Below are 25,624 nucleotides of genomic sequence, written 5' to 3' on the forward strand. Positions count from 1 at the left end.
GCCTGCTTTATGACCATTGTCCTTTGGGGTGTTGTTTGTTTACATGGTGGTCTTCCCTACTAGACTGTAAAGTCATTGAGGGCAGGGACTGTTGGCAGTGAACTCTTTCAGTGCCCAAGCTCAACTCAGCACGGCACGTAGCATATACTCAATAACTATTTGATAAAGAAATAAACAGGGGCACCTGGGTGGGTCAGTTGGTTAGGTGTCCGACTCTTGATTTCAGGTCAGATCATAATCTCACAGTTCATAAGTTTGAGCCCCGCCATCAGTCAGCATAGAGCCTGCTTGGGATTCTCTCTCTCCCTCTCTCTACCGCTCCACTGCTTGTGCTCTTGCTTGTGCTCTCACTCTCTCCTGCTTTCTCTCTCTCTTTCTCAAAATAAGTAAACTTAAACACATTGTTTAAAGAAATAAACAAATTTTATATTCTTCAAGTGTGCTTCATATCCTTTATTAGGTTACCTCTTTCAAGATAAAAGACCTTGTTTTAGAATTTTGTACAAGTTTCTTCATTTCTGTGGGAAATTTTGCTCTTGCCAAAGTTGGATGTCTTAATTTCCTTTCTATCAAAATTTCAAATTATGTACTTTTTTTTTCAAGTTCCATACTTTTTAGCCTATTATAAAGTGCAGCCACCAGTCTAAAATATTTAGGGATGCACCAGATATTTCATTTCGACCACTTGGCACACAAATACATCATGTAGCTGTACATAACAATGATTAAATAGTGTTATCTCACTGAAAGGTGGGGTCTATGCCCTTCTCTGTAATCTGAGTGGGCTTGTAACTGCTTCAAAAAAAGAAAAGAAACAAAATGAATCTTAAGTTGAAACATTATACTAGAAGCAAATGTAAGTGCTAACAATAGAACTTCTACAAGAAAACACAGGAGAGGGGAACTAGGGTGGCTCAGTTGATGGGACTTCGGCTCAGATCATGATCTCCTGGTTCGTGAGTCCAGGCCCCATATCAGGCCCTCAGCTGTCAGCACAGAGCCTGCTTTCGACACTCTGACCCCCTCTCTCTCTGCCTGTCTCCCGCTTGCTGGCACCCTCTCTCTTTCTTTTGCTGTCTTAACAAATAAATAAACTTTAAAAAAAAATAAAAGAAAACTTATGAGAAAAATATTTAGAACTTGGCAATAAGACATGACGAGCAGGAACTATAAAAGAAAAAATTGGTAAGATGAACTTCATCAGAATTTAAAACCTTTGCTCTTCCAAAGGTAGTTAAGAAAATGAAACATAAGTTACAGACTGGGAGAAAATATTTGCAATATATGTTTGATAAAAGACTTGTATTCAGAATGTCTAAGAATCCCGACAACTCAAAAATAAGAAATCAACCAATCTAATTTTGAAAGGAGAGGGTGGTGGTGCAAAAGACTTAAATAGATATTACGCAAGAGAAGATACACAAATGGCAGACGAGTACACACGAAGGCGTGTCAGGCAGCAGGAAAATGCAAACGAAAACAACCAAGAGATGCCTCTCGTCACATCTATGACTGTAATGGAAAGGTGTGACAATGCCAAATACTGGCAAAGGGGTGGAGTAACTAGAACTCTCCGACCTTAGATGTGAAAATATAAAACGTCTGGCAATTTCTTAAATATACACCTACCTCATGACCCAGTATTTCTACTGCTAGGTATTTGCCCAAGATAAAGAAACATGTTTGTTCCCCAAAAGACTTGTTTATAGCAGCTTTGTTCATAATAGCCAAATCTGGAAATGGTCTAAATGTTCAACAGGAAAATGGAAAAACCAATGGTAGCATATCAATACAATAGAATAGCACACATTAAAAAGAAATGAACTACTCACACACACCACATGGATGAAATTCAAAAACATTACGTTTAGTGAAAGAGGTCAGGCAAAAAAGAGAACAGATCTTGTAATTCCTTACATGCGAAGTTTAGGATTAACCAAAACTAACTCACAGTGATAAATATCTCCACCAGCCATTGCCTCTGGTGGGGCTGAGAATCGACATAAGGGAACTTTCTCAAGATGATGGAAATATTCTTCTGGTAGATACGGAGATGTGCTCCCTATTCAAGGCCTCGTTGCCCCAGCAGCTGGGGGTGTTGTCTACGAAGAGCAGTCAGCTGTCAGCCTGTTCTGCACACATTCAAATTCCCTATTTTCAGGCCCTGCGTGATCAGACTCTAAACCTCTAAGAGTGAACCTCATGTTGTTCTCCTCTTTGCTTGTTAGAAAATAGCCAGCCTGGCGGGCCCGATGTTTTCAACTCTGGTTCCTTCCTTCCCTTTTCTGGACACTTCTGGCTTCTTCAGCTCAAACATCATCCTTGTGCGGCCATCTCTGACCACTCTGTATCAGTAACCTCCCTGCACATTCACCATCTCTGCATATGTCTTCCAAGCACTTCTCTTTACAGAATGACTAACTTTATATCTTGTCTGTCTCCGTCACTGCGCTGTGAGCTCTAACCAGGGACTAGTTTGCACACGACTCTGTTCCCAGCCTCTGGCGTGATGACTACTGCTTACATGTACTCACTGTATTTGGTGCGATGCGATGTACAGATTGCAAAGCTGTGACCATAACTGTAGTGTCTTTGATATGGCACACGTCCTCATTTTTTAAAAATCACATTAAACTCAACCTTAAGCCTGGGTTCTGCATGGATGGTGGGAAAATAATGTTAATTAGCACTGACTCTTGGAGTGAGGAGAGGGTATGCCCACTACCCTTCACCACCCCTGAGTCCTCAGCTGGTGATCTCCCAGCTCACTACTTGTGACCCCACTCCACTCTCATGTGAGGTCTTCCACATCCTGTGGCCCCAGCCAACCCCGAGCCTGAGGGTGGCAGGCACCGCATCCCTTCCCTTCCACTCCAGGACTGCTAAGATCATCTCTTCAACGATAAGAAATTTTTGCAAAAGAGCAAAAACATTCACTTCAAATTCTGTTCAGAGGCAAGGGAGGTTACCCTATGGAAGTGGCGATGGAGAAAGAAATGTAGGAGGGCAAAACACAAATCAGTATCTCAATGAACTGGTTTTCCACAGGGAAAGATAAAATGACTAAATGAATGAATAAGGGTCTCCAGGCCATGAAAGCTTATTATTTACTATTATTGCAGCCACTGGTTATCTCAGCCACCATTACATTGGCATAGCCACTTGTGACATGATCTTTCAAAGGCTTACCATTGCTCTTAGTATAAAGACCAAAAGCCTTCAGAAGGCATGCAAGGTTCTAACAGGGTCTAATCCCAGCCTTTTTCTCTGGCCACACTCCCCCTAACGCTAAGGCAGTAGTTCTGAATTTTCACTATGCAGTAGAATCACCTGGGGACCTTAAAACAAACAAAGAAGAAAAGACAAAAACCAAAAAAGAAAGGTCAATCCCATTTCAGAATGATTATAGCCAGATCTCTGTAGATGGGGCTCAGGACCTGATATTTTTTAAAGTTCCCCAGTGTAGTCAGGGTTGGGGAACTGTTCCTTCAAAGTCTTTAGCTCCTATGGCCGTTTTTACTATTTACTGCAAAGCAGAATGATTCTTCCCAGTTTTTCAAACTAGGTCAACAAACTGGCATTCAGTTCTAGCTTTATCCATTGTGAATGACCAGTAACCTTCATGCCTGAGTCTGGCTATCCTCCTCAGAGAAGTCTTCCCTGAGCCACCGAACAAGATCAGGTCCCCTTTTCATACACCCGACGTACCCAGTGCATCTTCTTTAATTTAATTTCTTTAAAAAAATGTTTGTTCATTTGTTTTGAGAGAGAGAGCGAGCGAGAGCATGAATGGGGGTGGGGCAGAGAGAGAGGGGGAGAGAGAGAATCCAAAGCAGGCTCCACACTCAGCATGGAGTCTGACATGGGGCTTGATATCACAACTGTGAGATCATGACCTGAGCAGAAATCACAAGTTGGATGCTTAACCAACCGGGCCACCCATGCACCCCAGGACATCTTCTTTAGATCACTTGTCATGGTTTGCAATTATTCTCTGGTGTGACTTTTTAAAAATTATTGTCTGTCTCTCATATTAGATTGTAAGCCCCACAAGGGCAAGAAGTATTGTGGAATTTGTGCATACTTATATCCAGAGTTTAGGGCCTTATAGGGAAACAACAAGAATTTGTAGAATGAGCACTTAAATAAACAAATGAAAGAACAGATGAATGTGGGAACCTATAACATTGTACTTGGAGTATACAAGCATATCAAGTATATAATACATTATGTAGTATATGATAAAGGTAAGAAATAATACTTTTTTTTAAATGAAGTTTGAAAGACCTTGAAAACACTTTCATAGATGGTAAGTTAACAAACATAGTTTTCAAATATTTGTGATTTTAACATTTATACCACATAGCATCCATGAATATTTGATATTTTAATTATTTAAATTTAATTTTCCACCTTGAACAAAGAAAACAGTCTTATAGAAAAAGAAAATCTCGGCTTGTCATTGAATGAAGAAACAAATAACTTCCAAAGCCTTACAGACTACAATATTTTTATCTAGGCACAAAAGTCATCCCTACAAACACCAAAAACATGTCAAACAAAATTAGAGTATCCTCTCCAGAAATTTTTTAGGAGATAGAAACAGTTTCTGGATTCTATAACACAGTGTTTTGATCATTTCTTTACTCAAAAACAAACTCTCAGTTCAGATGAACTGTGGGTTTTCAGTGAAGTCCTGCTAAATTTAAAGTATCTCTTTGAGAATTTTACGGACTTGTCCAACAAAACTCTTTATAAAAAAACCTACAGAATTTTACTCGAGTATCTTTTTCTTCTTTCTTTAAAATGTGCTAGTATTAAAGGGTTGTAGTTCATCATTTAAACTCTAAGTATGAAAAATAGTTCTCTTTCCCAACAAGTCAAAGTTTAAGAAACCGCCTAGATGATGAAATTACAATTTATAGGTTGAGCCATTATTTAGTTCTTAGGGTGTTTTTTTTGTAATGAGCCTTATAATTGCTTTCATATATGACTTCCCTAATTGTAATGTCTATGGTCCCCATGTTAGAATGTGTAAGATACTAATTTTGTTTCTTTTAAAGATTACGTCCGGGTGTCTCTATTCTATACTTTGCAGATACGAGTATACATATCGGTATTTCACATTTAAGGAGACGTGATGGTTGCAAAGTCCTTGAGCAGCTGTTTCTAATGTTCTGCGCTTTGCGTTTCGTTGACGAGGGGCACGTGGCAGGGGGATCGCACCCTGTTCAGAGGGAGGCAGTCAGAGGCTCTCCCTGAGCCCGGGAACGCTTGTCTCAAACAACGAGGTTCGCTGATGACATTTCCTAAACTACTCCGATGGCTTTTCCGCCCTGAGTTGACCATCGGAATGGTGGACGTATTTGCATTTATAGAGGACGTTCTACGCAATATTTATGAAGCAAACATGACTGGGAATCTTTCGTGTGCCAGGCACCAAGTGGAGCCCCGGAAAGACAAAGGTAAATGCAGTTTCTATTCTTTTTTGTCAAGGCGTTTGTCTTTACGGACCTGACATCTTTTTGGTAGAAGGAAGATAACACTTGTCGGCCACCTGTTAAGTGGAAGGTTATTTATTTACATACACGTTAACAAATCCAAGTCTATGCCTCAAAACAACCCTCTGGGATAAGAAATGTTTTAGTCTCATTTTGCAGATGGGAAAACTGAGGCTCAGGAAGCTTGTTCACTCGCCTATGAGCGAGTGGCAGACTGACACCATGCTCCCTGGGGAAAAGTCCCCAGAAAGTAAGAACTCCGAAGAAATGGCAGAAGGTGGGGCCACCCTGCTCTTGCGGAAGCATTGCTCGTTAGCGGATCCAAGCAAACTCTCACTAAGAATATTAGGGGGAGGGAGGTTGGAACCGTGGCACAAGGGGAGAAACAGATGCTTTTGAAAATGGCAGAAGGGTCAGCCTGGAAACGAGAATGGCTTTCCAAGTGCTCGACATTAATAAATTGCTCACCACTCTTCGCAGTGAGCCTGTGAGTTTTAACACGAGCACTTCTTTTGTATTACAAGCGTGACACCCATTTTTCTGCTACTCGTACGGAGTCACTTAACAATGAAACGATGCAAATATTTGTCTCCGGGTGCTAGGCACACTGTATTTCATTCAGTCTGAGCCCTGCGAGTAGTAGCTTATGAGCCACCTCTAATGGTACCGAGCATCTTTGCTCAATCTATATTCACATCAGTTCCATTTTCAAATGAGTCAAATGGGAAGCTGAAGTTAGCCAGTCAGAGCTTAACACCTCTGATTTATGGTCAGAAGTATCTTAATAGGATCATTCATTTTCCTTCGCTCGTTCAGAACATCTGATGTTACAAGTTTCTAGAAATGTTCGTGTATCCTCTGGTTCTGCAAAAATATAATCTTTATCTCCAAAAGTGACCTTCAAATGAGCAGGAAATGAAAGCCGGCCGTTCTTTCTCAGTCACCTTGCCTTGCTTTATTGATGTGTCATAATGGAAATCTTGAGAGCCAGAAATCTCAGAATTATTATGATATTTTAATCTTTTTAGGTTAAGTGTAAATGTGAAGGTGTAGGGCAAAAAGCATTAGTTTAGGCCCGGCTTTTTGAAGTATCTCTTTCTTGCCCTTTTTCTCCTTGCTCTGTGGCTTCAGAGAGGATGTCTCTTCCACAAATCTGCAATTTCTGGGCTTTTGTGAACTTGGTCTTCTACTTCGTATACTTTTATAAGCCACTTGATTTATGAAATTGGTGGGGACAACTCTAAGCACCCACGCGCCCACCCCCACGCCCCTCCCCTTTCCCTTGCCTGAGCACCTCAGCACTAGGTCCTTTGTTTCTACAACATATTTTAATTGTTTTTAATGTTGATTTATTTTTGAGAGAGAGAAACAGACACAGCATGAGCCAGGGCAGGGGACAGAGAGAGAGGGAGACACAGAACCCAAAGCAGGCTCCAGGCTCTGAGCTATCAGCACAGACCCTGTCGCAGGGCTTGAACCCAGGAAATGTGAGATCATGACCTGAGCCGAAGTCAAACACTTAACCGACTGAGCCACCCCAGGCACCCCTCTACAACATATTTTTAAACCATTTGAAGCAAACCTAACTGCAGTCTGGCTATGATCTCCATTCTCACAAAAAAATATGTCTGTTTAACCACATGCTTTGATCCGTTTGAGATGCACCTGACAGGGTGCAGAGTTCTTTGCTCAGAGCATTCCAACCTTCTAAGTAGCGTAAGATTGCCAATGATGTCCCTCACAAGCTAAAAACTTGCTGTTATTCTACTTTTTGAGCATAAATTCCCATTTCCAAATCATCATAGTATATATTTATAACACACAACCCTAGAATTGATACTCTAAAATGTTCTTTTGTTGGTGGGGCGCCTGGGTGGCGCAGTCGGTTAAGCGTCAGACTTCAGCCAGGTCACGATCTCGCGGTCCGTGAGTTCGAGCCCCGCGTCGGGCTCTGGGCTGATGGCTCAGAGCCTGGAGCCTGTTTCCGATTCTGTGTCTCCCTCTCTCTCTGCCCCTCCCCCGTTCATGCTCTGTCTCTCTCTCTGTCCCAAAAATAAATAAACGTTGAAAAAAAAAATTTAAAATGTTCTTTTGTTGGGATGAATTCTCAGCAATGGATCAATTGCTTACCTGGAATAATCATTTATTCTCCCCAAAGAAGAAATAATTGCTGACTACTTGATTCTAAATGCATCTCAAGGGCAATAAAAAATTAGGGTGAATTAGTGGATTTACAGATCTGCTGTAGTAAATATTAAAATGACCCTTCTAAATGTCATGATGTCTGTTTAGCCCCAGAATCACCCCCAAAACAATTGATCTTAACTGTGCACTGAAACTGTCTGAGACTACCAGCTACTTTTTTTAAAATGTCTCCTATCACTTTATACATACTTTAGAAAAAAGGTTGTATTGACCTTATTTTTAATCACTAAATTTCACTAATAAATTCTCATTGAAAAAAAATCAAATGCAGTAATGGACAAAATGAAAAGCAAAAGCTGACTCTTAACAATCTCAGTGTCCATAGATAACCACTTAAGACTTTAATTTGGGGGCACCTGGGTGGCGCAGTCGGTTAAGCGTCCGACTTCAGCCAGGTCACGATCTCGCGCTCCGTGAGTTCGAGCCCCGCATCAGGCTCTGGGCTGATGGCTCGGAGCCTGGAGCCTGTTTCCGATTCTGTGTCTCCCTCTCTCTCTGCTCCTCCCCCGTTCATGCTCTGTCTCTCTCTGTCCCAAAAATAAATAAACGTTGAAAAAAAAATTAAAAAAAAAAAAAGACTTTAATTTTAATTTGTATCCTTCCAGGCCTTTGTGTAAAAGTAGATGAATAGATATGATGTTCAAATACATTTAATATGGAACGACAGAGTATTTTTATCTTACTATTTGTATTATGTCCTCAGCTTTACAGTTTCCATCTTTCTGAAGGCTGTAGACTGTGACAATAACACCAGAAGGACTGTCTTGAAATTGGGGGGTGACGTCTCATATTTGCACCTGGGCCATACTGAATGGATTGAACATCCGACGCATTACATTTTAAGGTCTCAAGGAGATATTTTATGATCAGATTTAACAGACCACATACTCTTTCCTTTAGGGAGGCCATAAAATTCCCAGATTATGGGAGTAGATCTTGTGCTCAAATATTCAATTCCCTATTTTAAGCCTGATTTTTCTCTTATTAAGATCTGTCAGTGGCACTTTGGTTAAGTTCCCTTCTGTGGCCAAAGACTCCTTTTCTGCATATTTGTTTTTATAATTGTGTGGTTTTTACGAAGATGTACTTCCCATCTAAGAAAATGTAATAAGGAGCATTCTTTTGTTACTGAAAAGATCTACCTGAGTTAATGAGGTTGTTAATATAAGTCTATGAGGCCAAAATGTGATAGCTCAACAGTAGTCGTAAAACCGAAGAGAAGTTTCCAGAGTAGAAAAGTACCTTTTCTAACTTACAATAAACTGAAAAAAGAAGAGTCTGGTTTAAGGTCCTTTTTATTGACAAGGAAAGAAGGTAGAGGAGGTGGGATCGCTCACACATTAATATGGTGTAAAAAGCAGAAGAGGCAAAACCTGGGTTTTTTCTTCAGATACGTTTCACCAACTGAAGGACAAGCCACGAATAAAAGCGTGTTTGAGTTTTATTTTCTGCTGGTAGCCACCATAGGATGGATGTTTTGTTCCACCAAGCAGAATTTCAAAGTCTTTGTTGCTGTGAGTATACAACTGCCCCGGCCAGCTCTCTCTCAGTCCGTTTTGGTGGTCAGAGACCTTCAGTGCAAAGTAGCCACATGACAGCTTGTTTTTTTATTGTCTCTTTTCCATTTTATTTCTATTGACTGTAATCTTAAGGTATCTGAATCAGTTGCTTGCCTTCTCTTTGTTAATGTCCACTGGAATCAGTCAAGTTTCCCACTTTCCCATAAATAGGGACATAACGAGAATCGGTCTGGTTTCGCTTTCTCTTCTCTTGTCTCTTCAAAATAGAGTCAATAGTCAGCAGTTTGTGCTCACATAAATCTTGTTATTGTTTATACCGCCTCACCCTTTCTCATGCTATTAGAACCATGGTGGCCATAGACCCCAGAGATTTGTTCATCTGAAAGCTCTGAAACTGCACCACTTTTATGACAACAGTAAAGCCTTGAGCTGTCACTTTCCCCCTACGACTGTTATTCACCGTGATTACTGGCATTTCTTTCTGGCTCATTCTCTCTTGCTCCCATCCCCCATTTGATCGTTTGAAAAAAAATATTTGGAACAAATAAGGTAAAGGACTAACAATTAGCAATTCTTAGTTAAGGCTGCATAAAATTCTGTGGCTGTCTCCACAGAATCTGCATCCTATTTAATATATCTCCCATCCTGAGAACTCATCCCAGCATTCTGGTGGGCTTTAAGGGAGTCCTGAACACAAGAGGGATTAAAACAAACAAACAAACAAACAAAAACAAACAAAAAAACGGGGCCCTCTCCCTGATGGGGAACCGGCTGTGTCCAGCCATGATGCTTCGTGGCAGTCCTAGGTTCAGGGCAGAAGTCTGCTGCTTCCTTGATGTGAGACTCAGGGAATATGTTAGCTTCTTCATCCTTGAGTTTTCTCACCAAGAACACCACATCTGCCTTACAGGGCTGCTGGGAGGATCAAACAAAATGATGTTTGTGGAAGGGTATTATTAACCGGTGATCACCTTCTAAATATTAGAATTTAACAAGCGTGTGGATTAGAGAAATGGGAAAAAAGGTTGAGATGTGCAAAGGAAATAGAACTCATCTGCTCAGGTGTTTAAAAGTCATAGTCACGTGGTCCAGTGGGTTTTGAAATTTAAAGACTGATATTTTAGAGTGTACCTCTACAAAACTGGAACTTTAAATTTTGGTTTTAGTTTTCATGGTGTTGTAGAATAAGAAGGTATTGTTATTCTCATTTTACAAATGAGGAGAATGGTATAAAAAAATTATGTCCCTAGCCCCAGGCCCCTTATTACTCGGAATCAAAAGCTTTCCAATTTTGACAGCCTAGATATTTGTCTCACAGCCTTCAGAGAAAGGAGAGGATTTATGTGGGAAGTTCATCCTGGGAAAGGTTACACGTTCTCTGACGTATGTTCATTTCACATTAACACTTTGCGCTATCCCAGAATTGTGTTAACTGTGTCTTAAAATTTATTCTGCATTTCCCTATTAAAATAAACCTGTTTTTAAAAATCTTATTGTAAAAATGCATTGAGAAGCTGGGTTGATAAATAGAGAAAATAGGGCAGAGAGACTTGCCTAAATCAGCAATACATATTCAGGTTGAAAGCTCCCCTTTTCCCTTTTCTTTTCCTTCTCTACCTTAACAAGTATAAAACATGCAAAACATAATTTTTAAAATGAGGTTAATTTCAACACTGTGGGACGGTGAAGGTGGTATTAGAACTGATTCTTTCTAGGAGCACCTGGGTGGCTCAGTCGGTTGAGCATCTGACTCTTGATTTCGGCTCAGGTCATCATCCCAGGATCATTGGGACCAAGCCCCACATCGGGCTCTTCACTGAGCGTGAAGACTACTTAAGATTGTCTTTCTCTTTCTCCCTCTCACCCTCTGTCCCTTTCCCTCACTCTCTCTCTCTCTAAAATAATAATAATAATAATAAGGAAGGGAAGAAAGAAGTAGGAGAAGAAAGAAGAAGGAGAAGAAGAAAAAGAAAAACTGATCCTTTCTATTAAGTCTTAGATGAATGGAGAGTTAAAATCTACTGTCTTGTCTATCCAAAAGGACTTTTTTAAAAACGTTCACACTGAAAATTTCACTTGGAACAATGCTTTAGCTCCTATTTTGACAAGTCAGTGCATATATGAACAAAATAACAATGTGCAGGTTGAATGAGATAAATAATGTGTAGAGTAGACCTGTCTGGGAATTTCCAGTCATTTCAGTCTCTGAATCTTTTGAGGAAATTACTTAGCCTAACGTCACCGAATACAGCAAATAATTGACCTCGGAAGAATAATCCCAGAAGCTCCCAATTTATGAGTGGATTCTAAGAGTGAGTAGAAAAGTCAATTGAATGAAATTTGCAATTTATTTTTTCTCTGGAAGTATTTTTTTTTTATTTTTTTCAACGTTTATTTATTTTTGGGACAGAGAGAGACAGAGCATGAACGGGGGAGGGGCAGAGAGAGAGGGAGACACAGAATCAGAAACAGGCTCCAGGCTCTGAGCCATCAGCCCAGAGCCCGACGCGGGGCTCGAACTCAGGGACCGCGAGATCGTGACCTGGCTGAAGTCGGACGCTTAACCGACTGCGCCACCCAGGCGCCCCTGGAAGTATTTTTTAAAATGCAGTCTGGTGTCCCAGCTAGTCTGTGAAAACTTCATCCATCGTGAATCAGGAACTTTGATGTTATTTCAGCAGAAATAAGCACTCCAACTTCTCACCCATCTCTCGGCCCTGGGGGCATCAGCAATAGAGGATACAGATTCAGAGGACAATGGCTCCACCAAAGAGCAGGTGGATAGGTATTTCTGAGGTCTCGTGACTTCTCTCTCATGCGTTTGTCAAAGTATTCTTCTAAATAACTTACTTCCCACAGTTATTTATTTTCCACAAAATAACTTTAGTATTCCCTAAATAACTTGCTCCCAGTATTACTGTGGAGCAAAGGGATGGTGCTTATAAGAACTGTGGGTTTGGGGTCTGCTTCCTCCACTAAATGTTTCTGCACACAGATTGTTCTTTGGTCAGGCATTTATTATTTGGGGAATCATTGACAGGGTGCCTAATTCCTATGCACAAAGGGCATGTGTATGCAAGTGAATGTGTTGGAAGACAGACCTACACAAAACCAGAGTTTTGGAGGTTTTGTCTCGCACCAAGTTATTATTTTCAAAACACACGTAATATCTTAAAACTTTAAAAATGGCCATTGAAAAATCTGTTTGTAATCTAGACAACCAGAACAGCGTCAAATTTGAGTTGAGGAATGCACTTTATCCTTTCGTTTTAGATAGAAAAATGATATCATCGAGTATCTTATAGAAACTTCTTTATGCATAAAGAAAATATATTCACCATTTAACTTAGATGCTATGAAAATTTACTCCCAGCAGATAGTTTTGAAAAGAAGACAAATTAAAATGGACTGGTCTCCAAATGGATATAGTAAAGTTAACCATTAGTTTTATGTAACCTTTTGGAAAAAAAAGACAAAAACTAAAACTTGAAGGATTAACCCAAATATTTGAGTGGAAATCAAGCCTTACATTTGATCCCAACAGCCAGTCTTTATCAAGGGTGATGGATGTGATATCCTAAAGTAAAAACAAACAAACAAAAAAATGGATTTCTTTGGCCACAATAGCAGAATAAGTAAATCTTATCATTGGATGATTATCCTATGCTAGATTCGGAATATATGCCTTTATAGCCACGTTCTCTTCTCTGTCTGCCAGCTTGTGTAAGCCGGGTTCTTCTCATTCTCTGGGATGACTTCCAAAGGGGGTGGGAGAGGTAGGGCACATGGCCCCATATGAAGCAGTATTATCCCAACATTCGGATCTTTGTGTTTCAGAGTATTAACCAGATTACAGGTCATAATCTGTAAAAGCTCCCCTGCTAGTGCCCTGCTTGACTTCTTTCCAGATGAAATCTCTTCAAACAAATCCTGGATCACAAAGATTCTCCGTTTTGTGTCTGGAGCCAAAGAGAAAAAAAAAATATGCATAAAGAAAGACAAGTATCTGCCAAGGGTAAAGAGCTAGATTGATGAGGTTCTGCGTTTATCACCTCTGGAAAAAAAATTGTTCCTGTAAAAGAAGCCAATTGCAACATTTAGGATGAAGTAATTCATCTAGTGATTCTTCTTCCATTTGAACTTTTCATTTCCTTGTGCTTTTTTATGGATGCCCAGTTTGAATGTGTCTAGATAAGGACATGACTTATTTATTGGCACTAAGAGCTTTTTATAAATTTAATGTAATTTATGGATTTTTAATAATCCCTCTAATAGTTTCTTTACATGAGTTACCACTTTTTTTAAAAGCCAAATTTCATTTGCTTTATGGCAGCAAATGAGTAAAAGAGAAAATTAGGGTTTCAATAGAAAGTTATCCCACTTGGCAGCCCAAACCTATCCTTTGGCTCATAAAACACTACTGATGGGGGCACCCTATTATTTTTAAGGGGTTCATGAAATGGACAAAATTCAATTGTTCCCATTTGTTCCCTCAGCATGCAGACAGGATATTTATAGGAAAGCACTCTCAAAAAAATTAAAAAAAAAAACCCAACACATCCTTCCACTCTCAACGAAAGGTCTGAGGTAAAGTGGTTGTAATCAAGCTTGCTTGCTAAATGCACTCAATTTTTCAGAAGCAATTCCCTATTTTTCACAAAGCTTTTTTTTTCCCCTCCAGAGGGTAACTTTCTAATTCAATGGATATTTACTAGTATCCTTTAGTTTTACACTTGTAAATTGTTTAGAACTTGTGCCTTGGACAAATACCCAGGGGATATCTTTAAATAATTCCAAGGGGACTATCCTGCAACAAAAGGTCACTGACCTCTGGATGAATGTCCTCTAGACTGGGAGGTGTTCTTTTCCTTCCCAGTGTGTCTGTCAGCGGCACACCACTGGGATGAGTCTCTGTGTGTTACTCTCATCTATTACAGCCCTTCTTGGCCCATACCTCCTATGCTGATATGCTCTTATCAGTGAACTCATTCAAAAGGCCTCGTTCTTTCCATGATTACTATTTAGGTAGAGCTATGAGCCTCCTGTGGCTCTGATCACTTGTGGCCCTGAATCCAGTAGGTGACATAAACAAGAGTGGGTGAGGGAGCTGCCACTTTAGAATAAGAGACTCCCTCCCCTTCCCATTAGATCGCCAAAGTCCTTTCTCTGCTGGGACCTCCAGGCCGTGGGCAATCTTCCCAGACTTCAACCCATGCCTCCCTAGAACTGCTCTTTAGGTCCTACTTAGCCTGTTCTGATAAAATCTGTTCCCATTCCATGTAAAGTTTACTTTTTACTAATAGCTTTAGTGAGGTATATTTACATACAATATACACTCATTTGAGGTATACACCTTGTTAAATTTTTGTAATTATATGCAGTAATGTAACCTCGGCCACAAGCAAGATAATAGAGCAATTCCATTCCTCTGAAAAATTCTCTTGAGCCTCATTGTAATAGAAGCCTTCTGATTCCCCAGTCTAGGCAACCATTGACTACTTTCTCTCATGGTAGTTTTGTCTTTTCTAGAATTTCATATAGGAATCATACAATATGCACTCTATTTGTATTTGAATTATTTCACTTAACCTAATGTTTTTAGGTTCATCAGTAAATCAAGTGTATTAATATTTCTTTCCGTGTTTTTTGCTGAGTGTATACCACAATATGTTTATCAGTTGATTAGATAACAGATTCATATTGATTTTTTCCACATCTTCCATGTCTTTTGAAACTAATTTGGCACTGGGGGTTGTTTGGAAACCAATTTGACAATACATTTCATATTTATATACATATATATATGCAAAATAAAAAAAAAAGAAACTGAATTGGAAGTGAATCTCTTAAGTCTCAAGGTGTCTGCTTTAAAAAACTTAACTAATTAAACATGTGTGCATTTTAATGTCATGGAAAAGGTCCAATGAAGCAGAGGGTTCCATAGGGTCCTTACAAATAAACCACATTCCAGTGAACTAATGCTCTCTGGGAAATGTGGAATTATTCAAGAGAGGGAATTAATGCCATATTGGAGAGGTGTAAAGTTCATTCAACATCTGACAACAGAGACAATGAATAGTCCGGTCTCTGCAGTGGTCCCTCCTGTATCTCTTTAAGGTGAAGTTGCTTAATTTCTCCCTCCTACCTTATCTGTTTCTTTTAATGGCCACATAGATTACAGGCAAAATGTAATGAACTTCTGCAGTCATTTAAACATGTAAGTCCTGTGACAGTTTCTTCACACATGCCCTTAAGTATTTGCTTTTTTTCCCCTATCTACATCAGTGCTGACATTTAACAATCTGATGATCAATTATTGAAAAGAATTTCCATTTGACTGAACTCACTAGTCAATTTGATAAAAACTGGTTGATCTGTGCTGATATAATGTAATGTTATGACTTCAATAGTGTTTTTCAAAATTTAATGTGCATAAAATGACCAGAGGGAGATTGACAAACATGAGGATCCTAAGCCTTCCCTTTATAGATTTTGATTAAGAAGTTTGAAATACAGTCTAAGAATCTGCATTTTATAAGCATTCTAGGAGATTCTGAAGCAAATGGCATGTAGATCCCACCATGACAAATGTTGGAATACAAAAGATATACTATAAAATTCTGGTCAAGGGGTCCCTGGCTGGCTTCGTCGGTAGAGCATGCATTCTTGATCTCAGGATCGTAAGTTCAAGCACCACATTGGGTATAGAGATTATAGAAAGGAAAGGAAAGGAAAGGAAAGGGAGAAGAAAAAAGTCTGATCAAACTGGTTATTTGTCAAACTACATACATTAATAAAAACTCTTTCAGTTTCAGGTAACAGAAACCCAAATCAAACTGACTTAAAGCAAATATATATTAACTCATGTAATTGGAAATATAGGATCAGAACTGACTTCAGTAAAAAAAAAATCTGACGATCTGTTGGCTTTCAAAAGATATCATCCAGACTTTATTTCTCACTCCATCTTTTGGATTTGTTTTCCTCTATGTTGGTTCCTTCAGGAAGACTCTTTGTAAAAGCTGGCAAGTTGGCCACTGACATTTCTATGCTCATATGCCATCTTCTCAGCAACTTCATTGGAAAGACAAAAGTCCTAGGACTGTAATTAGACTGAGTTTTATCATATTCTGATCCCTAAAACATTCAGAATGCTCTGAATGGCCAGGCCAGAGTCATCTGCCCAGGTGTCCCCTTCCACCTCCGAAATGAGTGAGTGTGTGTGTATGTGTATGTGAATGTGTATAAACATATGTTTGTGTGTGTTGGGAGACAGAGGGAATGGATCTAACTAAACGCCACAGATTAACCATTGGGTAGAAGTAAATCTCTCCTCCACAACAACAAAAAATCAATGTGTTAGTTATGGAAAACAGTCCAAGTCTAACACATTTCACATCAATAGATGCTAGTAAAATGCTACATTTTCCTCTACCTAGCTGTGTATGTGGATGATCTTAGGTTTCAAATTCCTAGTGACAGAGAACTAATTTGTTTCATAGAGGGTTTAGTAAGCACCTGCCAATGCATGCTTAATAAATTCAATTTAATCTTGGTCATTAGTATCGCTATGACCAAGTAGCTTTTGGAGTGATTACTTGAGAAAGGAAGGATGGTACCCAATAAGACTGTTTCTGTGGATTAGAGTCTGTTGGATGGTGAGGATTATGTTTTTTTGAATTGTGCTTCTAAATCCATAACTTAAACTGCCATCACTAACTATGATGATGGGGTGATGAGTTATATTGAAGAAAAAAAATCAGCTTAAACTACCTCATCATTGAGAAGTGAGAGGTAAACTAGGAGGAATTAAAAAAACAAATAGCAGGGGCGCCTGGGTGGCGCAGTCGGTTAAGCGTCCGACTTCAGCCAGGTCACGATCTCGCGGTCCGTGAGTTCGAGCCCCGCGTCGGGCTCTGGGCTGATGGCTCAGAGCCTGGAGCCTGTTTCCGATTCTGTGTCTCCCTCTCTCTCTCTGCCCCTCCCCTGTTCATGCTCTGTCTCTCTCTGTCCCAAAAATAAATAAACGTTGAAAAAAAAAAACAAAACAAATAGCAGAAATAATTGAAAGAGCCAGAACAAAGAAGATGAAGTCTACAAACTGTGTGTAGGACTTCAGTCAGGACGATGGGAGTAAGATGATCCTGATGTGAGCAGGTAAGAGGAGAGTGTGATGGAATTGGGCAATCAGCACTTTGCTGTGCGTTAGAAAGACCAAATCCAGAACTGCTGGGGGCACAAGACCTACAAGTGTAAAGCAGTTTTATCGACAATATTACACACAATAATATTATTATGAAATTTAATTTCATAAAGGGTCGTCAGTGAAGAAATTTAAGGCCAAAGGGAACAGTGCATAAAACAAAAAATAGAACAGGGCATAAAAGACTGGCAGGAAGTGGGGTGCCCATGACCTGAAAGGTCTCTTTTGATCTCAGTTTTCTATGATTCCAAAATAAATGTGTTTCCTCTGTGAATTCTTTCTAAGCAACAATAATTCGAGGTTCACTTGAATGTCACATGTGTCGGGCCTTCTCCCAGGCCTGCTGTATGGTGCAGGTCTGGTTAAGTGTTCGTGGCTTATGACTCAGCAGGTTCAGAAAGTAGCAAAAGATGTCTTTGCTCTGTTTGTTTTAACTCCTGACTGATGCTTCTTATAACTTAAAACTTGAAACCAAAAGTGTCCAAAAGTGGCAAACTTCAGCTCAAAATAGACTCAAAATATTTCATGACTTATTGGTTCAAATTTCAAAAGTTCAAGGAATATGGCAGAGTTCGGTGGTGACATTACAAAAGATTTCTCTGCGAATCTAGTGATCTGACAGAATTATATGCTTTTATGTATATATTTTTAAATTACTGTGTGCATACATATTTTTAAAACTTTCTCTGGTGATCACCACATGGTATCATCGTGTATACATATGGTTTGTTTCCTGACATTTTCTCTTAGCTGAATTGACCACATCTCCTACTTAGGGAAAAGCAAGTTCAACGAAGCTACAGTAAATTAGACACCAAGAAAAAGACAAAAGATGTGAATGTGAATTGAAATGACTTTAAGGGCTGGATATGGGATGACATCAGCATGTTGGCAAGAAATAGAAATCTACAGCAGGCTAGACTGTCTGGTGTTCTGTCCAGGGTGGAACAAATGAAGATAAAGGCAAATGCAAAGCTATAGCAATAAATACAATTGTCTAAAACGTGACCTTCATGGTTATTAGCATATTTATTTTCTAGCATGAAGGAAGTTATTTAACATATATGATTCATATTTCACCTCCCTCTTTTTTCCTCCATGCTTTCATCTCTATCAGCTCTGCTCTAGCTCTGATCTGTCACCCATCCGTTCACCCAGAGGATCCTTTAGAAACTTACATTCTGTAATAACTTCTCTTCTTTCAGGGTTCCTTCCTCCTCAACCTAACTGAAAGTTGACCTTTACTTGACCATGAAACCTTCTATATTGCTCACTTGATGGCTTCTACTTACAGATAAGGATTCTAGATTCCTCCAACAAAGCAGGTCTGCCACAAAGGCTTGCATTGAGTTGGTATAATTTTAAGAAGCAATCCCAGGGAATAGAGTGGGAAACTTGGAGGGATGACCCCAGGATGGAGGGAAAGCCAATACAAAGATGCCTTATGAAACTGATCACTGCCACGGACAACGGGAGAACAATCTATGTGGGACACCCCTTAGTAGCCTTACAGACAGCACCTCAGAATTGTTTGCCCAGTAGATGGAAGAGGGGAGGATGTATCCACCAGCTAAATGTTGGACAAATATTGTCCTAATTGGTGTCAACTCCTTCTATGTTAGATTGCCTTTAGAAAGGCAGAGGCAGAAGTCAACAGCCGAGTGATCTGCTTGAGCTGGGGTGCTGTCAGGTTACATCTGTGTGAAGTTGGTGGTTGCAGCAGTTTCTAAAGTTATCCATGGCTGAAGGGAATATGAAGAGAGGCACAGGGAATGTTCTAAGTAAGGGACAACCACTTCCTTAATCATTGCTGCACCCGGCATACTGTTCTAACTTTACTCGGTCACTAATTTTGGGGGGTACATGACATCTTCCTAAACTACTCTTTCCCTCACTTCTACTTTCCCTCACATCCACCAGGATGCTGTTCCAACCTCCTCAATGGCATTACAATCTCATCTTCTTCTCTGGGTCTGTCACCATTTTCCCTGGCTTCAGTACTGATGAGGATGACTCTATTACTTCCTCGTCTCAAAACTCCTCATCTTCAGGCGTCACTCAACTTCAGTTAGCCCTGCCATAGCCACACATGTGGCTACACTCCCACCTGGGCCTTCCATACTTGTACATCTTTTTTTAAATTTTTATTTAGTTTTGAGAGGGAGAGAGACAGAGCAGGAGCAGGAGAAGGGCAGAGAGAGAGAGAAGGAGACCCAGAATCCAAAGCAGGCTCCAGGCTCCGAGCTTTCAGCACAGAGCCCGATGTGAGGCTCGAACTCACCAACTGTGAGATCATGACTTGAGCTGAAGTCAGACACTTACCCGAGTGAGACACCCAGGCACCCCTCCACACTTGTATATCTTTTTTTTTTTTTTAATTTTCTTTTTCAACGTTTATTTATTTTTGGGACAGAGAGAGACAGAGCATGAACGGGGGAGGGGCAGAGAGAGAGGGAGACACAGAATCGGAAACAGGCTCCAGGCTCTGAGCCATCAGCCCAGAGCCTGACACGGGGCTCGAACTCACGGACCGCGAGATCGTGACCTGGCTGAAGTCGGACGCTTAACCGACTGCGCCACCCAGGAGCCCCCACACTAGTATATCTTGAACACAGGAATTTTGTTTGATTTTGGTACATAATCTATTCACTTCCTCATTCCTTTTGCTCTTCACTTTGTTCTCCCTATGCCCTCAATACTTCCCTTTTTCCCAGCTCATATCCATGCAATTTTAATTTTATTTGCTTCCTTACCTAGGCTGGACTCTTGAAAGGAGCAATCATGTTAATAACCTATGAGATGCCATATTAAAATCTTAGGACTCTTTTACCTACTGTCTACTCTCTTGTTTCTGTATCCTTGGTTCTTATCAAGGATGCTGGAGAAAAATCTCAAAGCCATGATATCATTCTCAGCTACAAATTCATACTATCTCATCTGCTGAAATGGCATTCTTATTGTGTATTTTTCAATTTCTGGATGAGTGTATTCCTTTCATGCTTCTTCCACATTCCCCATGCTTCTACCCTAACCTTATGACTCATTTTCAGTAGATGGCCTTGCTTCCTACTTCACTGGAGGAAAAAAAGAGAGAGAGAAAGAGAGAGGGAACCAGAGACTGATGTTACAACCTAAGGTCTCTAAATTTCTCTTATTTCCACCCCCAAATTGGTACCTTTAGCCAATCCCTTTCTTTGGTTTTATCTCTGAATTAGGCTGTAGGCTAATTCCACCCTTTCAGGCAATAATACCAAAAGAAATACAACAGGCTCTAATCTGAGTTCATTCAACTGTTTCTGTCAGCACACCACCATGCTCAAAGTCCTCCAGGTTTTCAATAGCATGTCTCTTTGATTTGTTACCATCTTGCTATACCAATCCATGGTCAACTGAATGCATTCATCTTTGGAAACAATTTGTAGTTTCCTTTCTTTTGCCTCCTGTGATAGTCCTCTTCACACCCCACCTAGATCAGAGCACTAACGTCCTGGCTGGTCTTCAGGATGCTCTCACAATCATTACCTCATACAGTCTCTTTCATCGATAACGGATGGAATGCTTAAAGTTTCAACCTTGAGTAGTGTTAAGGACCTCTACGATCAAGCTTCTCACATACCCACATATGCCTCAAACTTTTTTTTTAATGTAGGAGGATGTTCTTAGCACATACTGTGTCTGTTACCTAGAATATCTCTCTCTTCCTTTGGACTGTTCACATTCTACTTATTCTCCACAAATTACATCAGTGTGTATGAATCTTTCCCTTCCTCAAATGTCTACTGTGTATTGTAGTCTGTATTATATTTGTTTATACATTGATTTCATTATGTTTATTTATTTCTTATGTTTAGGACTTGACTTTCAAGAGGGAATATGTTCCTTAGGAGCAAGGACCTTATACATCTTTTGTCCTCACAATATTGGCCACTCATTAAGTACTTACTACAAATACCCGTTGACTTCATTTCAATGAGTCAGAGCTTTTCATTTGAAAAAGGAACCTATGAATGGGCACCTGAATATCAAATAGTATAAACCAGCTCTTGAAAATTCATGATTGGAATGAATTGGCATAATGAGGATCATCTTCTTGTTTTTTTCTTAATATTGGTTGTGAATGACCTACCTTCATGGGAATCTTGGACCACAGGAATCATCCTGAAATTTACAGTTTCAACTAAGCACAGTGCCTAGGTGTTGATCCAAAACTAAGTTGATAGCATAAAGTAGCCTGCATACATCATAAACACTCAAATTAAAATATGAAAATATAAAAATCTGGAAGCACAAAGGTTTGGCTGGGTTTTTTGTTAAGTTTTATAGAGATGTTGACAGCAATAATTTTGGAATTTAAATATTTGTTTGGGATTTATACAAATCTGAGATAAAACATAAGAATTTAACTCACAAATTTTATGTTTGTGGATACTTGAGTCATTAGAATAAAGCTAATTTAAGCAAACACTACAAATCTCTTTTCTTTTAAAAAGAAATTTGATAAATACTGATGTAGCCTAATTGAAGCCCCATATAACCATCCTCACTGTAACATTCATCTCAACCTGTTTCAGTAGCGCTGCTTTCCATGATAGGAAGCTTAACATCTCTTAAGGCAACCCATCACATTTGGGGACAGATTCTGTTTTTAAAGAATTTCTTTATCATTTTATTTTACAGGAGTTACATAAGTTCAAATATCTGTATGTACATGAGTACAGCAGGCCAGTTGTGATTCAACAGGGTGTGGTGGGGACTGTGGGGACTGGAAGGTGCTACTCTGTTCCAGCTGAATACCTCCAGAGGAGTGAGGGGCCAATGTGGCCAAGCCATCCTGTGACTCAAGAGATGCCAAAAATCTAGATATAGCTGTGAAATCTGTGGCTTTTCAACATGATAATTAATTCAAGCTGTTAGATAAAACACTGTGGATGAGGTTGGTAGATTAAATACACATATCTGTGGGTTAAACCTGGCTGTAGCCCTTCAGTTTTTTAACTTTGGAGTTAAATTCTGCCTCACCTTTTCACCTGTGGGGGGGTAAAAAACATGTATTAAATTTATATTTTACTCAAAAAAGAGGACAAAAGTCAAATATTAAGGACAACTATTGTTCTCCATATTTACCCCAGTCTTCTTGAAATTCCTTGAGTCATTTGAACCCAAAGTACATTTAGGTTCTAAAATCATTTATGCAGATCAATATTGAGATAGTCACGATTTAGAGAGTTTCTTAATGTACAAGAGCGATTTCTGTTAGGATTGTTTTGCTTAGTTTTAGCCTATGGTGAAATTTTCACTTGGAAACCAGGCCTAGTATCTTCCTGGCCTCCCGACTTGACATCATGAGCAAATTTCACAAGCATAGCTTCTGTGTCCTCGTTCAGATCACTCTTTGAAACTAAACTGGGCTTTTCTGGACCAGATAACTGTCCAATGGTAGGCCACTAGTATGGTGTAATGGTCCCCAACAAGCTGGCATATTTCAGTCAATGATCTTTAAATTTCTGGAAAAATCAACTAAACTTTTTGAATTACTCTCTTGGTATCTCAACTTTATTTCTCTTTCTTCATAGGAAGGTTTCAATGTGGAGTTTATGAAAAACTCTGTCAAAATATGGGGTGCCTGGGTGCCTCAGTTGGTTAAGCATCTCTCATTTTTTGGCTCAGGTCATGATCTCATGGTGGTGAGATTGAGCCCCACCTCTGGCTGGGCATGAAACCTGCTAAATTCTCACCCACTCTGCCACTCCTGTGTGTGCACTCTCCCTCAATAAATAAATAAACAAACAAACAAATAAATAAATAATAAATAAATAAAATCTGACAAAATAGAAATACATTATGTAAATTATTTTCCTTTTTTACCAATGAAAAGGAGTTTGGCTCAATACCATTGTGTGGCACACCTCAGGGGGCTTCATTCATGTTGTCTTTTGCTCACAAGTCAACCCCTCAGCATAACTCATAGAACACAATGTAGCTAGTGCCCCCTGGAGTTGTGCATCCACCACAGCCCTGAATGAGGTTTATTTGGCAGTAATACTCTTGAGGCATTTATGCACATATGGTAGCTCCTGGTGATCATGTTCATAGGCCAGGCTTAAAAAAGATAACAAAAACAAAACAAAACCCTGATTCAACAATTTGCTGGCATCAGGCATACTTCAGAATACATTTCTTTGATAAATATTTTGGTGCCGTTTGAATTTATACAAGAAATTATAACTTGGTTATATAATCAATTTTTAACTTTGGTAAATGCTATGTAACCCCAGAGAAAAATCTGAATATTTCTGGCATTCCATACGTATTACTCACGCTTAATGAACGTTATCTTTCATGGTTAGGATGATCTATTTGAGCAAGGATTGACGAATATTTTTGTAAAGGGCCAGATAGTAAATACTTTAGGATTTGCAGGACACATATGGTCTTTGTCACATGTTCTTTGTATTTTTTTTTTTTCCTAGAAGTTCCCAATGTTTCAATGGCTGGTAATTTAATAAACAGCAAATATTGTTTCACTTTTATATTTTGGTTTTTTCTCTTGATTTTTGGGACTACATCCACACACCATCCTGAGTAGTTTTTGGTATTTAGCCGTGTTGAGATGCTCACAGTAATCCGGGGAAATAGGTTGTCTTGTTGTTCCTGTGCCTTAGCCTGGAGAATGAAAGCATAGCAGGGGTTAAACAAGTTGCTCAAGTCTTCATGATGATTTTGCTCTTACGAAGAATGTCTAAAAATTGTATCTTATGTACATTAAAGGGTGAAAATAAGTGCAAAGTGGATGCAGGGAATTGTTATTTGTTTCTATATAAGGTAAAATGGCCTTAGCCTTTTCCATTTTTTTCCTTTATACCACAGAGTGCAACTGCAGATGTGTGTGTTTTCACTGTATTTTGAAATGATAAACTGATATGAAAATATTTTAAATAGCATGCCAAAAATGTCTTCACTGAGCACAAAATGGACAAAGTCCAAATGTTAGTTTAAATTTCATATTATCTACCAATCTTCCCAGCAGAATCTGAAAGATGTTATTGTTTGAGTCACGTAGTTCTTCTGAATAATCTTTTCTTTGTAAACAGTTGGCAATCCAAACTCTGGATTTTTCCATTTAATGTTCGAAAGAAACTCATTTTTAAGATCATTTTTAATCAGCATATCTGTCACCTTCTTTTTTAACCCCCCCCCTTTTTTTTTTTGGCTTTTACTTTTTGGTACCGGTGAATTTTTGACTTGCAACTTTAAACTGGTGTTCATTTTCTTCTTTAACACTGCAATTTCCAATTCACCCAGGCTTGTATTCCCCAGTTTCTTCTAAAACTGAAAATTAGTGGTCGTTTTTCCAAAAGCTGTAATTTTTACATTAACCTTGTTTCTTCTTTTAATTGGCGTTTTTCTGTCAGACAATGGTAGGGGGCTGGTGACGCGTGTTATTTATTTTGAGAATCCTGTTTCAGTGAGGCTGGTTGTGAAATAAAGGCTGGAGAGGAAAATACTCCTTAAGGCTGCTGCCTGTGGGGTGAAGAGGAAGGAAGGAGAAAGGGAAAGGGCTAGTCTTAGGGGAGGTAGCAGGAGTGGGCACTGGAATGTTCTCGTCATTTCAGAAATTAGAGCCCAGTCAGAAACCGTAGCCAAAGGGTTTCTTCCAGTTTAAATATGAAGCCATGTCTAGGTCCCCATAAATCCAAGTTGCTAAAAATGTCCCCCTCCCCACAAGCCGTGACCAGCCCCCTCTGGCCACTGAACGTGAGGACAGCTAAATAACAGAATTTTCTTTCAACACGTGCGTGATACACATTCAAGATGAAAACCCATGGCTAAGAGAAAGTGACTGTATTAAAATACCTTTTAGACAAATGAGTAAGTATTTGCGTTTCTTCTCTTTTGTTGGTTTCCCCCTCTGTGGGCTACTGTGCGGCTCCCTCCTGTCAGCATTGTCTCCTGTTTTGTTTTGTTTTGTTTTGTTTTGTTTTGTTTTGTTTTGACCTATTATAGTTAAATGGTTTGTCTCCTGCAAGAAACTTAAAGCTGTTGAGAAGGGTTCCCCTCAACTAGAGATGGTTTGTAAATATAAACTAGTATAAAGAAATAAATCATATGGGATTTCAAACTAAAATCCTTTTTATTTTAATTTGGACAAAGAAAACGGGCTAGAGAATGAGAAGATTTAGGTACTGTTATATTTG

Source organism: Herpailurus yagouaroundi, unplaced genomic scaffold, assembly GCF_014898765.1.
Source record: "Herpailurus yagouaroundi ecotype Mexico unplaced genomic scaffold, PumYag 141, whole genome shotgun sequence".
In the NCBI taxonomy this organism is placed as follows: Eukaryota; Metazoa; Chordata; class Mammalia; order Carnivora; family Felidae; genus Herpailurus; species Herpailurus yagouaroundi.